The sequence below is a fragment of the Bos javanicus genome, chromosome 1 (genome assembly GCF_032452875.1).
Source record: "Bos javanicus breed banteng chromosome 1, ARS-OSU_banteng_1.0, whole genome shotgun sequence".
Classification (NCBI taxonomy): Eukaryota; Metazoa; Chordata; class Mammalia; order Artiodactyla; family Bovidae; genus Bos; species Bos javanicus.
Genome location: NC_083868.1, coordinates 151,659,790 through 151,676,582, shown reverse-complemented (window position 1 = coordinate 151,676,582; position 16,793 = coordinate 151,659,790). Strand labels below are relative to the sequence as shown.

Below are 16,793 nucleotides of genomic sequence, written 5' to 3'. Positions count from 1 at the left end.
CTCAGAAGCAGCAGCAGCATATATTGAGATATTCCTATGTTGTATGCATCAGTTCAGTTCAGTTCAGTCACTGAGTCATGTCCAACTCTTTGCGACCCCAAAGAGAAGAGAGAAAAAAAGAATAAAAACATGAATCAAAAAAGAGGACAGCAATCAAGCCTTAAGTGGTAATTAATACCATAAGCTAGATTAACAAAAATACAAAATCAAAAGCATTGAAAATGCAATAAAACTAAAAAGTACTGTAAAAACAAAAAAAAAGAAATAATTTTTTTTTAGAAATAAAATGTTTTAAAAAGGAAAAATTACATCAAAAATAAAAATTAAAGGGTTAATAAAAAGCAACATTAGAATAATACAAAAGATGAAAAAGAAAATATACATGGAGAAAGTGATAGTAATAAAAATGTCCTCCTGCATCCTCCATTGTCCTCTCCACATAGTGAGCTCCAGCCAATCTGCCTAATCAGGAAGTCCTCCAGTTTTCTAGGCAGGTCTCTAGACCTGCTGTGTGGTCAGCTCAGATCAGACCTGGCCTTACTCCAGTTTGTACTTGCTCCCAAAACCCACAGTTGCCCCCAAAGTTCACAGTCTCAGGCTAATTGCAGGAATTTAATCCTGTGCATCTGTGGCTCCATGAACAAATCCCCTTGCTTTCCTTTGCTCACACAGCCGCTGGTGGCTCTCTGGTTTGGGGCCTGCCTCTGCTTGTAGGCCACCCTCCAGTGTCTGTTCCCTTCCCAGACCAGAGGGGGTAAAAGTAGCAGCTTACTAGGGCTCACTTGCTCAGTCAGGCCAGGGAAAGAGAGGGGTATGAAAGCCGTAACTGGGGTGTTTGGGGAGCGCCTTCTGCAGCCCAGGCCTGCGGGAAGTTGCTCCAGTTTGAGGCGGGTCATGCACTCTCCCAAGGGAGTCGGCCCTGAGTCCTGTGTCCCTTGACAGAGGCCAGTTACATAGGCTCCTAGGAAGGCGTGGGCAGTAGCTGTCCCCGGTCATGGCTTAGTGACAGCTGCTATCTCTAGGGTTGGGGCTGCAGTAGTGATGTTTTCTCTCCTGCCTCAGGCACTCGCCCTGGCTTTGGCAGCGGCCAGCTGGCTTGCATTCCCCTCTCTGGATCACAAACTGCACTCACATCTAGTTTGCCTCAGATGCTCTTGCTGGCTTTGGCAGCAGCTGGGCGTATCTACTCCTGCGGCTGCACAGTTCACAGCTGTGGCCTGTCACACCTAGGGCATTCACAATGGTGAGTTCCTGAGATCTCAAATTATGGGGAGTTAGAGATCTCTCTGGGAGTCCCAGGCTTTTCCCGGGACTCCCTCCGCTCTGTTGTACCAGGCCCTTCAGAGTATCTTCACAGCATTCAACCCCGGTCCTCTCCCTGGGGTTGCACCCTCAGCACCCAGCCCTCATTCACCTCAGTGGGTGTGCAAACCACTTCTCTGCTGGGAAATGCTGGTCAGCAATGATCTCTGTGGTGAATTCTCTCTGTTTTGCCTTCTGAGCATCTGTTGCTGTTGAGTTCCCGTCTAAGGTCCTGCAGCTCCCCTGCCCATCCCTGCCTGTGAGGGAGTTTCTGAGTGTTCAGAAACTGAACTTTTTATCTGTTCACTCCCTGTTCAGTGAACAGATAAAAAGGATGTTATATATATGTAATGTGTATATATACACACACATTGCTGCTGCTGCTGCTAAGTCGCTTCAGTCGTGTCCGACTCTGTGCGACCCCATAGACGGCAGCCCACCAGGCTCCCCCGTCCCTGGGATTCTCCAGGCAAGAACACTGGAGTGGGTTGCCATTTCCTTCTCCAGTGCATGAAAGTGAAAAGTGAAAGTGAAGTCACTCAGTCGTGTCTGACTCTTAGCAACCCCATGGACTGCGGCCCACCAGGCTCCTCTGTCCATGGGATTTTCCAGGCAAGAGTGCTGGAGTGGGGTGCCATTGCCTTCTCTGACACACACATTACCTATATATAAACATTATATATATAATACACATACATTACATATATACACACACATTATATATGTATACACACATTGAATATACACACACACTATATATATATACACATTATATATGTATACAAACATTATATATATATATAGACATTATATATATAATATATACATACGCATTATATATATAGACATACATATATAATGTAATATTATATTACATAATATTAGCCGTAAAAAAGAATGAAATAATGCCATTCACAGCAAGAAGGATGGACCTAGAGATAATACTTAGTGAAATAAACCTGACAAAGACAAATATATCACTTACATGTGGAATCTAAAATATAACACAGATGAACTTATTCATGAAACAGAAACAGACTCACAGACAGACAACAAATGTAAGGTTACCAAAGGGGGAGGGATGAATAAGGAGTTTGGAATTAAGACATACACATATATACAATATAAATTTATATATAAATAGATAAACATCAAAGACCTACTGTACAGCACAGGGAACTACATTCAATACCTCGTAATAATCCAGGATGGTTATGTATAACTGAATCACTTTGCTGTGCAGCTGAAACTAACACAGCATTGTAAATTAACTGTATTTCAGTGATGATTAAAGAATATCTGGTAACAGACCCAGGAGGTCTGGGTATAAATGCCTCCTGAGGCTTGCATCACTTTTCTCAGTGTGCTAGAGCCTCTCTGCAGATTGTGGGTTCAGAGTGTGACGTGGACAGCAAGAGTGAATCCTGTGGGCAAAGTGCCACCTAGGAAAGTCACAGCCGAGAGGGTATGTATTCTGTCTTCTGGGAAGAAGATGAAATTTATTTTAGGACCATGACTCCTACTTGTTCAGGCAAACGGGGGAGAGAGGAATTCTTTCAACAAAACAAGGGATTGAAAATATATCTCTATTTCCCTTTGGCATAAAATGAATGACACACAGTCAGAGACACACATGTGTGCTCCATCCTGTGGCTTCACTATTGACCTCACCAGGAAGGCCTGAGGTGACAGTATTAGATGCAGAGGTATGTAAATCATCACAACTCCTCCCGGTTAAGTGTGTGTAAACACGACAGAATGGGCTTGAATGCATGTCCCTTGTGTTCCACTAATACCAGATGGTTTTGCATTTGGGGAAATTCTGGCTCGCAGAGTATAGTGTCATAGGGAGGATTTTCAAATGTCTGAGACTTCTATTTGTTTTTTGTTTTTTTTTTTTCCCTCTAAAAGTTATGTTTATAGAGTACTTAGGATATGCTGGGCACTGTGAAAATTTTATTTAATTTTCTCAAGAAACATAAGGTTATAGTTTATTATTATGAAAGTGAAAAAAGTGAAGTCACTCAGTCGTATCCAACTCTTTGCAACCCTATGGGCTGTAGCCTACCAGCCTTCTCTGTCCATGGGATTTTTCAGGCAAGAATACTGGAGTGGGTTGCCATTTCTTTCTCCAGGAGATCTTCCCGACCCAGGGATTGAACCTGGGTCTCTCATATTGTAGGCTATGTATTTTTAGAGAATGAAACAGAGGCATGGAAGAGACTCAGGGTCACAGAGCTAAAAAAAAATGGTTTAAATGAGCCTCAGACTCCAAAGATTCAACTCATACCCATTGCCCCATAAGGCCTAGGGAAGAAAATATTAAAAAATTTATTTAGTTGCCTAGTTTTGAAAGAAAACTTTCTGTAGTACTTTCAGTCAGAAAGAATAGCATTGATCAAGACCCTGGTTCTTTAAACCAGGTCCTGGGGCCTTTGGCTAGGTGGTTAATGTGTTCCTTAATGTGTTTACTCCACGCTCAAATCTGATAACCAGGTCTTCTGAAGGAGTTAAACAAAGCTGGGTGCAAATCCTGCCTCTACCACTGACAGACTATCATTTCTTGGCCAAGTCATTTGCTCCCTCTAAGCCTCAGCTTGCTCATCTGTAAAACGGGCATGATGATAATTTCACCCTCACAGTGCTATGTGGAATATTAAATGAGAGGAGATAGGTATGGAGCTGAGCACAAACTCTGAAGCTCATTCAACACTCAGAAAATGGAAGAATTGAAAATGAAAGCATTGCCAGTCTCATGGGAAGCCTTACAAAAAAAAAGGTGAAGTTGAAAAATGTCTTTTGTAGTCCATGTGGACAGAAAAGTACATATACAGCAGCCGCATCGTCTATGTGGCTTGCCTGTTGGAGAACACATGACTGATTCTGGCCACTGGACAAATCCAAGGCAGATCACAACATAACTTGTGCCTGTCTTGAGATTCCCCACAACCATGAAAGGCATCATAGCTCCACAGCATTGCAATCCCCATCCAGATGGTCCAGCCCTGTAGATGCTCCTTTCTCCCTAAATTCCCTTTCCATCTCCACTGCTCCTGAAAGGTGCTCAGCCCTGTGGGTGCAAAATTAGGCTAATCTCTTGGGGCACTTCCCTGGAAATCCAGCTGGGTCCCTCATTCCTCTCAAGCCATAACAAGTGAGTCAGCCCTTCCTCCTCTTCCATTCCAAGGAATTTATCCACAGAGTTGGAGATGAGTATTTGGCTTGGTGACATTACCAGAAAATAAACAGCATTTCTCTGAGTGATAGGTATTCTTTAGCTACACTTCTACCAGACTTTGCAATTATTGAAAAAAAAATTTTTTTTAAAGGCCCAATCTTTCCAAGTAAGATACTTTAGACTCAAAATAGAATAATTGTAAGTGATTTTTTAGTGTTTGGCTAAATTTTAGAGTTTAGTACTTAGCTTCTTTTATTCTCATTTTAATCCTTTAAATAGGTAAATAACCTATTTTTAGAGATTTTAGAAGTGAAATATGTCTCTACATATCCCCATCTATTTGCCATGAAGTGATGGTACCAGATGCCATGATCTTATTTTTCTGAATGTTTAGCTTTAAGCCAACTTTTTCACTCTCCTCTTTCACTTTCATCAAAAGGGTCTTTAGTTCTTCTTTGCTTTCTGCCTTAAGGGTGGTGTCATCTGCATATCTGAGTTTATTGGTGTTTCTCCCGGCAATCTTGATTCCAGCTTGTGCTTCATCCAGCCCAGCATTTCTCATGAAATATTTCTCATTATTATATATATAATACATTCATCAGTTGATGGATACTTAAGTTGCTTCCATAGATTAGCTGTTGTAAATATTGCTGCTATGAACATCAGGGTGCATGTACTTTTTTGAACTAGTGTCTTTACTTTCCTCAGATACGTACTCAGAAGTGGGATTTCTGGATCACATGGTGGTTCTGTTTCTAGTTTTTTTGGTGGAACCTTCATACTCTTTTCCGTACTGACTGTGCCAATTTATATTCTCACCAACCATGTAGGAGAGTTCTCTTTTCTTCACGTCTTTACCAGCATTTGTTATTTGTGGACTTTTTTTTAGGCATTTTTACTTTATTTATTTTTAACACCAAAGGCATTCTGTATCAGGATATAGCCAATTAACAATGTTGTGATAGTTTTAGGTGAACAGTGAAGGGACTCAGTCATACATAGACATGTATCCATTCTCCTCCAAACCCCCTTCCCATCCAGGCTGGCACATAACATTGAGCAGAGTTCCACGTGCTATACAATAGTTTTTTGTTGGTTATACATTTTAAATAGAGCAGTGTATACATGACCTTCCCGAAGTCCTCAACTATCCCTTCCCCCTGGCAACCGTGAGTTCATGTTCTAAGTCTGTGAGTCTCTGTCTTGTAAGTTCATTTGTATCATTTCTTTTTAGATTTCACGTATAAGGGATGTGATATATTTCTGCTTCTCTGTCTGACTTACTTCACTCAGTATAACATGCTCTAGGTCCATCCATGTTGCTGCAAATGGCCTTATTTCATTCCTTTTAGTGGTTGGGTAATATTCCATTGTGTGTATGTACCGCATCTTCTTTATCCATTCTTCTGTCAATGGACATTTAGGTTGTCTCCATGTCTTGGCCATCATAAACAGTGCTGCAATGAACACTGGGGTGCATGTATCTTTTTGGGCTATGTTTTTCTCTGGATATATGCCTATGACACCACCCTTATGGCAGACGGTGAAGAGGAACTAAAAAGCTTCTTGATGAAGGTGAAAGAGGAGAGTGAAAAAATTGGCTTAAAACTCAACATTCAGAAAACGAAGATCATGGAATCTGGTCCCATCACTTCATGGGAAATAGATAGGGAAACAGTGTCAGACTTCATTTTATTTGGGTATGATACTACTGGTCAGGGACAATTATTATGGACTTTCAAATAAGAAAGTGGATGAACAGCTGAAAGTGGATGAATATTAATAAAGTATGAATGAGGTAGATATATTTAGGAAAAACAATTAAGCCAACAATTGTTTTTAAAATTTAGAAACCCATACCAAGCAGGATAATAGAGATTAAATCATAATATTAAACTTGTCTAGACAAGTATTCAGTGCAAAGCTGGCAGCCTGCTGACAAACAAATTTTACTGAAACACAGCTTTATAGGGCAAATTTATCAATTCAGTAGAGAAGGCATAGAGAACAGGGCCACAGAAGTCAATGAAATGCCTTAATTTCTTTAAAAGATAGAAAAAAAATCAATTTTTTAGGGTCAAAATATTTAATTTTTTTCTCACATGAGGAAAACAATGCAATGTTAGAGCCCACATGAGTCTATTAATTTTTGCCAAAACAAACAAACAAAAATAATTCATGCATCTAAAGTTATTTAAATATAATTTTTAATTTACTTCTGTATTGGGAGGGAGCCCATAAACCAGAAGTTGTTAGGCCCCACAGAAGGCCTAAAGCAGTTCTGCAACCATGCTGGTGTGTTTGCATATTGTCTGCAGCTGATTTTGCAAGTGCAGAATTGAGTAGTTATATTGTATACAAATTCCAGGAAAAATTTCCTGATCCTTGGCTGAGTGTATTAGTACTCATGCTGTACTCAAAAAGCCTCTTGATGACAGTGAAAGTGGAGAGTGAAAAAGTTGGCTTAAAGCTCAACATTCAGAAAACTAAGATCATGGCATCTGGTCCCATCACTTCATGGGAAATAGATGGGGAAACAGTGGAAACAGTGTCAGACTTTATTTTTTTGGGCTCCAAAATCACTGCAGATGGTGACTGCAGCCATGAAATTAAAAGACGCTTACTCCGTGGAAGAAAAGTTATGACCAACCTAGATAGCATATTGAAAAGCAGAGACATTCCTTTGCCAACAAAGGTCTGTCTAGTCAAGGCTATGGTTTTTCCAGTGGTCATGTATGGATGTGAGAGTTGGACTGTAAAGAAAGCTGAGTGCCGAAGAATTGATGCTTTTGAACTGTGGTGTTGGAGAAGACTCTTGGGTCCCTTGGACTGCAAGGAGATCCAACCAGTCCATTCTGAAGGAGATCAGCCCTGGGATTTCTTTGGAAGGAATGATGCTAAAGCTGAAACTCCAGTACTTTGGCCACCTCATGTGAAGAGTTGACTCATTGGAAAAGACTCTGACGCTGGGAGGAATTGGGGGCAGAAGGAGAAGGGGACGGCAGAGGATGAGATGGCTGGATGGCATCACCGACTCGATGGACGTGAGTTTGAGTGAACTCTGGGAGATGGTGATGGACAGGGAGGCCTGGCGTGCTGCGATTCATGGGGTTGCAAAGAGTCAGACACGACTGAGCAACTGAACTGAACTGAACTGATGCCTAAAAGTGGGAATGTAGGTTCATATGGTAGCTCTATTTCTAGTTTTTTAAGGAGCCTCCACACTGTTCTCCATAGTGGCTCTACCAATTTACATTCCCACCAACAACTTCAGGAAGGTTCCCTTCTCTCCACACCATCTCTAGAATTTGCTGTCTGTGGATTTTTTTGATGATAACCATTCTGACCAGTATGAGGTGAAATCTCATTGTAGTTTTGATTTGCATTTCTCAAACGACTGGTAATTTTGAACATCTTTTCATATGCCTGTTGGCAATCTGTATGCCCTTTATAGAGAAATGTCTCTTCAGGTCTTCTGCCCATTTTTTGAGTGGCTTGTTTGTTTTAATGCTATTAAGTGTCATAAGCTGTTTGTAAACTTTGGAGACTAATCACTTACAGTCACATCATTTGCAAATATTTTCTCCCAATCTGTGAGTTGTCTTTTCATTTTGTTTATTGTTTCCTTTGATGTGCAAAAGCTTTTGAGTTTCAGTGGGTTCCTTTTGTTTATTTTTGCTTTTATTTCCATTATTCTGGGAGATAGATTTAAAAAGATGATGCTGTGATTTATGTCAGAGAGTGGTCTGCCTATATTTTCCTCTAAGAGTTTGTTATTTGTGGACTTTTTGATGATGGCCATTCTGACAGGTGTGAAGTGATATCCCACTGTGGTTTTGATCTATATTTCTCTGATGATTAGCAATGTTTAGCATCTTTCCAGTGCCCGTTGGCCATCTGTATGTCATCTTTGTACAAAGTTCTCCTTGTCTTCTGCTTATTTTTTCACTGAGTTGTTTTTTAATATTGAGTTGTATGAGCTGTTTATATGTTGTGAATATTAACCCTTTATCATTCATATCATTTGTAAATACTTTCCCCTATTCAGTAGGTTGTCCTTTTGCTTTGTCAGTGGTTCCCTTTGCTGTACAAAAGCTTTTAATTTTAATTATGTCCCATTTCTTTATTTTTGCTTTCTTCTTTCTTTGCCTTAGGAGGCAGATCCAAAAATTATTTCTACAACTTATGTCAAAGAGTATTTAGCCTATGTTCTCTTACAGGAGTTTTGTGGTTTCTGGCCTTACAGTTGAGTCTTTAACCGATTTTGACTTTGTTTTTGTATATGGTGTGAGAACAATGAAATGTTCTAATTTCATTGTTTTTGTATGTAGCTGTCCAGTTTTCCCAGCACCACTCATTGAAGAGATTATCTTTTCTCTATTGTGCATTCTTGCCTCTTGTCATAGATAGGTTAACTCATCACAAGTGTGTGGGCTTATTTCTGGGCTCTCTATTCTGCTTCATTGATCTATATGACTGTCTTTGTGCCAGTACCTTGCTGTTTTGAATACTGTAACTTTGTAGTATAGTCTGAAGTCTGTGAGCATGGTATCTCCAGCTTTGTTCTTTTTCTAGCTTGCTTTGGCAATTCAAGGTCTTTTGTGGTTTCATATGAATTTTAGGATTATTCAGATTCTGTGAAAAATGATTTTTATACATAGGTAGCTAGAGATTCATTAAATATAAATAGAGATAGAGAGTCATTAAATCCATAGATTGCTTTGGATAGTATGGACATTTTAACAATATTAATTCTTCTAATCCATGAACATGAGATTTCCATTTATTTATTTATTTGTATATTTATTTGTATCATCTATAATTTCCTTCATTTATAATATTTTATAGTTTTCAGGATATAGATCTTTAACTGCCTTGGTTAAGTTTATTTCTAGGTATTTTATTCTTTTTGATGTTATTTTAAACAGATTGTTTTCATATTTTCTCTTTTTGATAGTTCATTATTAGTGCATAGAAAAACAACAGATTTCTGTATATTAGTCTTGCATCATACATTTTTTACTGAATTCATTTATCCTAATAGTTTTGGTAGAGAGTTTTCTATATATAGTATCATGTCATCTGCAAATTGTGACAGTTCTACTTCTTCCCTTCCGATTTGGATTCCTTTTATTTCTTATTGTTAGTCTTGAGATTTCTGTCACTGGGACTTTCAATACTATGTAAATAGAAGTGTCAAGAGTGGGCATCATTGTCTTGTTCCTGGGGATTTAAAATAAAATCTTTCAGCTTTCAGCCTTCCATATGATGTTAGCTGTGGGTTTGTCACAAAAGAGACAAACTTATGAAAAACATATCTTTTATTATGTTGAGATATGTTTCCTCCATATCCACATTTTTGTTTTGTTTTTAATTTATTGTTGCCAATTGACGTCTAGAGAGATTTACAGCATTGTATTAGTTTCAGGTGTTCATCAAACTCATTCAGTTATATGTGTGTGTGTGTTCTTTTTAGGATTGTTTTCCCATATAGTTTATTACAAAATATTGAGATAGTAACCTGTGCTGTGAAGTTTTTATCATGGGTATATGTTGAATTTTGTCAAATGCTTTTTCTGCCTGCATCTGCTGAGGTGATCATGTGGTTTTTATCATTCCTTTTGTTAATGTGGTGTATCATACTGATTGATTTGTGGATATTGAGCCCTTCTTGCATCCCTAGAATAAATCCCACTTGGTCATAGTGTATGATCCTTTTTGTGTATTATTAAATTAGGTTGGCTAATATTTTATTGAGGGTTTTGCATCTGTATTCATCAGGGATATTGGCCTATAAGTTTCTTTTTTGTTGTATCTTTGTCTGGTTTTGGTGTGAGGGTAATGGTGGTCTTGTGGAATGAGTGTACCCTTCTCTTCAATTTTTTGGAATAGTTTGAGAAGGATCGGTATTAGTACTTCTTTGTATGTTTGATAGTATTCCCCCATGAGGCTGATCAGTCCTGGGCTTTTGTTTGCTGGGAGTTTTTTTTTTTATTACTAATTCAGTTTTACTGCTAGTGACCACTCCATTCAGACTGTGTATTTCTTCCTGATTCAGTATTGAAAAATTGTATGGTTCTAGAAACTTAGCCATTTTTTCTAGGTTGTCTATTTTGTGGACATGTAACTGATTTTTTTTTTTTAAATCATTGGAGTATAATTAATTTACAATGTGTATTACCTTCTGCTGTACAGCAAAGTGAATTTGTTATACATACACATATATCTGGCTTCCCACATGGTGCTAGTGGTAAAGAACAGGAGACATAAGAGACATGGTCTTGATTCCTGAGTCAGGAATATCCCCTGGAGAAGGAAATGGCAACCCACTCCAGTATTCTTGCTGTGAGAATCCCATGGACAGAGGATCCTGGCCAGCTACAGTCTAGGGGGTCCAAAGAGTCAGACACAACTGAAGCAGCGCAGCATGCACACATCATGCGCACACATATATCCGCTCTTTTCAGATACTTTTCCCATATCGGTCATTATAGAGTGTTGAGTAGAGTTCCTCGTGCTATACAGTAGATCCTTATTAGTTACCTGTTTAATAAATAGTAGTGTGCATAACTCTAGTACTTTGGCCACCGCATGTGAAGAGTTGACTCATTGGAAAAGACTCTGATGCTGGGAGGGATTGGGGGCAGGAGGAGAAGGGGACGACAGAGGACAAGATGGCTGGATGGCATCACTGACTCGATGGACGTGAGTCTCAGTGAACTCCAGGAGTTGGTGATGGACAGGGAGGCCTGGCGTGCTGCGATTTATGGGGTCGCACAGAGTCGGACACGACTGAGCGACTGATCTGATCTGATCTGATGACATGGAACTGCTGATTGTAGTATCTCGTGATGTTTTGTATCTCTGTGATGTCAGTTGTAGTTTCTTATTTTTCATTTCTACCTCTTCCTCTTCTACCAGAACATTCATGAAATATTTGTTCTTATGTTTTAACTAAGTATGTCAGTTGGCCCTTTTTTTAAGTCAAAGCAGAGATTCTGGTGATAGAGCAGGTAATGATTAGCCAACTCCAGGGTTGTAAACTCAAAAGGAAAGAAATGTCCATTTAACTAATATTCACAGATCCTGATACACTATTGCCAAGAGCTCTAGAAGAGGTTTTGTTGGTATTTTAGGGTTAAAGTATATTACATAGTATCTATTGCATAGACAAATATAATATCTATGCTTTGGTCTGCACTTCCAATTTTATATTTAGTAATTTGATCAAGAATTTGATATTGATAAAAAATTCTAAGAAGAATTTGAAGCTAAGTTCCTGGTGGAGGATTGGAGATCCATACATATCAAACACACTCCTAATATGTAAAATCCCGATTTATGACTATGAATGTATTGATAAAAGTCTGGCACATCAGTACTTGGGGAGTTCATCTTTCAGTGTCATAATTTTTGCATTTTCATACTGTTCATGGGGTTCTCAAGGCAAGAATACTGAAGTGGTTTGCCATTTGCCTTCTCCAGTGGACCACGTTTTGTCAGAACTCTCCACCATGACCCATCCATCTTGGGTGGCCCTACATGGCATGGTTCATAATTTCATTGGGTTAGACAAGGCTGTGGTCCATGTGATCAGTTTGATTAGTTTCCTGTGATTGTGGTTTTCATTCTGTCTGCTCTCTGAGGGATAAGGATAAGAGGCTTATGGAAACTTTCTGATGGGAGAGACTGACTGTGGGGGAAAGTGGGTCTTGTTCTGATGGGCAGGGCCATGCTTAGTAAATCTTTAATCCAATTTTCTGTTGATGGGCAGGGCTGTGTTCCCTCCCTGTTGTCTGACCTGAGACCAAACTATGAATAACTTCAGATATGCAGATGAAACTACCCTTATAGTAGAAAGCAAAGAGGAACTGAGGAGCCTCTTGATGAAAGTGAAAGATGAGAGTGAAAAAGTTGGCCTAAAATTCAACATTCAAAAAACTAAGATTGTGGCATCTAGTCCCATCACTTCATGACAAATAGATGGGGAAACAATGGAAACAATGAGAAACTTTATTTTGGGGGGTTCCAAACTCAGTGCAGATGATGACTGCAGCCATGAAATGAAAAGACACTTGCTCTTTGGAAGAAAAGCTATGGCCAACCTAGACAGCATGTTAAAAACCAGAGATATTACTTTGCCAACAAAGGTCCATCTAGTCAAAGCTATGGTTTTTCTAGTAGTCATGTATGGATATGAGAGTTGGACTATAAAGAAAACTGAGCACCAAAGAACTGATGCTTTTGAACTGTGGTGTTGGAAAAGACTCTTGAGAGTCCCTTGGACTGCAAGGAGATCCAACCAGTCCATCCTAAAGGAAATCAATCCTGAATATTCATTGGAAGGACTGATGCTGAAGCTGAAACTCCAACACTTGGCCACCTGAAGTGAAGAACTGACTCATTTGAAAAGACCCTGATGCTGGGAAAGATTGAAGGCGGGAGGAGAAGGGACAACAGAGGATGAGATGGTTGGATGGCATCACCGACTCAATGGACATGTATTTGAGCAAGTTCTGGGAGTTGGTGATGAACGGGGGAGCCATGTGCTGCAGTCCATGGGGTCACAAAGAGTCAGACACGACTGAGCAACTACTGAACTGACATCAATAACAGTTTTCATAGGAACATCTCAAACAAGATGATCAGTTCTCATCTGTTAGAATGCCCAAGGTGAAGTAACAGGAACTGGATTTACCTACCAATTGAAATAACCAAAAGAAATATATATGTTTATTAGTTCATTTCATGTACATATATATGAAATGAAACAACAATTGTCAGGACACTGGACATCAGGAATAAGACAGGGATCCCTGCAAGATGAGAAGCAAATGAGATGGTCCCTACAATTGCTCCAGTTTACTGCCAAGGGTTTCCAGGCCATGGTGCAGGAAAGGGAGTTCAGGTAGAGCCCAGTGCACTCCCTGAGATGAACAGACAAAGCTGAGAGTCTGGGGAGACCAAGGGATGAGAGTTCAAAGGACAGAATACCAGAGAGGCATGAGCTGTGCAGAGAAACACAGAGCTCTGCAGAGGATGCCTCTTTGTTTTTCATCAGAGTGCTGATAGAAATGTGAGGAAATGACCCAACTGGGGAACATCCATCTAGAAAGGATTAGAGGATAATTTTCCATTGCTCACAGGGTCAAGGATAGTGCCTTTTACCATTAGAGAGATGGGAAAACTCGTAATTTATAAAGCACTAGGGAGAAACTTCAGAAAGGTCTTATTTCAGTAGTAGGGAATAATTAGCCTTAAATTAAGTACCACTCTGGACATACTTAACAAATCATAATACCAATGCCCAAAAGGATCAAACTGTTTCCAAATAGCTTAACTGCTTCCCCAAACAAAGTATATGAACATTTATAGGAATGTAAAAGTATCCCATATCCAAAAAAGCAAATTTCATAATGTCTGGCAGAAAAAACATACAATCAAAAGCACAATCACTCAAAACCAAATCAGAACTAACAAAGATGTTAAAAATTAGCAAATATGTTAAAAGTTATTATAACTAAATTATATATGTTAAAAAGTTAAGTAGAAACATAGAAAAGGTAAAAAAATATTTAAATACATTTGTAGAGATGAAAGCAACAGTGTTTGGGATGAACAATACCCTGGATGGGATTAATAAGAAATTAGATTTGGTAGAAGAGAAAACTAGTGACCGTGAATATGTAGCAATATAAATTATTCAAAATAAAACTCAAAGACAAAAATGATTTTAAAAAAATGAGAAGACCCTCAGTAGGTTTCAATACCCTCTCTCAATAAGTGGCCAAAACATAGACAGAAAATCAGCAGGAAGAATATCATAGGCTTGAAGAACACTATCAGTTAATTTGGCCTAATTTATATTAACAGAACACTGCACACAATAATAGCAAATGCAAATCCTTTTCTTTTTTAAGGATAAAAATTTTCTGGAATTTTTTAAAAATTAATTTTTGTTGAAGTATAGTTGCTTTACTCACTGCTCTGTGGTGACCTAAATGGAAAGGAAATCCAAAAAAGAGGAGATATATACGTATGTATATAGCTGGTTCACTTTGCTGTGCAGCAGAAACTAACACAACATTATAAAGCAACTATATTCCAATAAAACTTAATTGTAAAAAATTCCAGAAATACACACTGTTTTCAAGTACGTGTGACACATTTACCAAGATAGACCACATTGTGTATCATAAAAACATTCTCAAAACTTTAAAGGATTCAAGTCATTCCAAGTATAGTCTCTGACCAAAGCAGAATTAAATTGAAATCAGTAACAGGAAAATCTTTAAAAAATCCCAAAGTATTTGGAAACCAAGAAAGCCCTTCTAAATAACCCATGCTCAAAGAAGAAATCAAAGGTGAAATTAGCAAGTATTTTGAAAGTAATGAAAATAGAAATCACCATATACCAGAATTTGTGAGTTTCCACTAAAGCTGTACTTTGGAGATCTTGCATAGCATTAAATGCCTATACTGGCAAAGAAGAAAGATTTGAAATCGATGACCTCAGTTTTCATTTTGAGAAACCAGAAAAAGAGGAACAAGTTAAACCTAAGGTAAGGAGAAATAAGGAGTAATAAAATTCAAACAGAAGTCAATGAAATAGAAAGGAGAAAATAAATAAACTCAAAGTGGTTTTTTTTTTCCTATAAGAGCAATTAAATGGGTAAACCTATAGGCAAACTCACTGGTGAAAATGAAAATACAAATGACCAACATCAGGAATGAGAGAAGAGACATATTCTACAGATATTAAAAGGATAGTCAGGGAACATTGTCAGCAGTTTGGTGCTACTGGTAAAGAACCTGCCAGCCAATGCAGATAGGAGACACAGCTTCCATCCCTGGGTCAAGAAGATCCCCTGGAGGAGGGCATGGCAGCCCACTCCAGTATTCTTGCCTGGTGAACCCCATGGATAGAGGAGCCTGGGGGGCTACAGTCCACAGGGTCACAAAGAGTTGAACACAACTGAAGTGACTTAGCATGCACTCTCCTGTATGTGCTCAGCCACTCAATCCTGCTCTTTTGTGACCCCATGAACTGTAGGTTTTGCTTATTAATTAGACATTTTGGTGAAATAGACAGATTACTTGCAGTACACGAATTACCGAAGCTCACTCAGGGAAAAATAACCTAAATATTTATTCCTAAACCTATTAATGAAAATTGAATTTGTAGTTCAAAACTTTCCATAAGGAAAACTCCAGGCCAAGACGACTTCACTGATGCATTCAACAAAACATTTAAGGAAGAAATAGTATCAATTCTACACAAACTTTTCCAGAATATTGAAGAGGAAGGAAAGCTTCTGAACTCATTCTTTGAAGCCAAAACCACACAAAGACATTACATGAAAAGGAAACTACAACATTCCTTGTAAACATGGATGCAAAAATTCGAAACAAAACTTTAGCAAATCAAATCCAACAATATTAGATCAATTGTGGCAATCATTATATGTGTATACTTATATCAAAACATTGTATACTTTATTGTTAATTTTTCCATTCAATTTTTAAAGTTTTTATTAAAATATAGTTGATTCACAATGTTGTGTTGGTTTCAGGTTTACAGCAAAGTGATTCAGTTATAATACATATATTCATGTGTGTGTATATATATATTCTTTTGAAAATTCTTTTCTAGATAGGTTATGACAAACTATTGAGGATAGTTCCATATGTTATACAATAGACCCTTGTCACTTAACTGTATTATACATAGTAGTATGTACATATGATGGAGAAGGCACTGGCACCCCACTCCAGTGCTCTTGCCTGGAAAATCCCATGGACGGAGGAGCCTGGTAGGCTGTAGTCCATGGGGTCGCTAAGAGTCGGACACGACTGAGCGATTTCACTTTGACTTTTCACTTTCATGCATTGGAGAAGGAAATGGAAACCCACTCCAGTGTTCTTGCCTGCAGAATCCCAGGGACGGGGGAGCCTGGTGGGCTGCCGTCTATGGGGTCGCACAGAGTCAGACATGACTGAAGCGACTTAGCAGCAGCAGCATGTATATATGCATCCCAAACTCTTAATTTATCCTCCCCACATTTTCTCTTTGGTAACCATGTTCCTTTTCTGTATCTGGGAGTCTATTTCTGTTTTGTAAGTAAATTCATATGTATTATATTTTGGATTCCACATATAAGCAGTATCATAGGATGTTTGTCTTTCTGTGTTCGGATTACTTCATTTTGTGTGATAATCTCTAAATGAAGTATCCATCCATGTTGCTCCAAAGGGCATTACTTCATTCTTTCTTATGGCTAAGTAATATTCTATTGTGTAAATATACCACATC

The 16,793-nt window shown here is 38.7% G+C and overlaps 1 protein-coding gene across 1 annotated transcript in view; it reads left to right on the top strand.

Annotated features, from left to right (window-relative positions):
• Window positions 1-16,793, top strand: part of COL6A5 (collagen type VI alpha 5 chain) — a 159,908-nt gene that overhangs the window by 125,315 nt on the left and 17,800 nt on the right. The gene's annotated exons all lie outside the window — the stretch shown is intronic.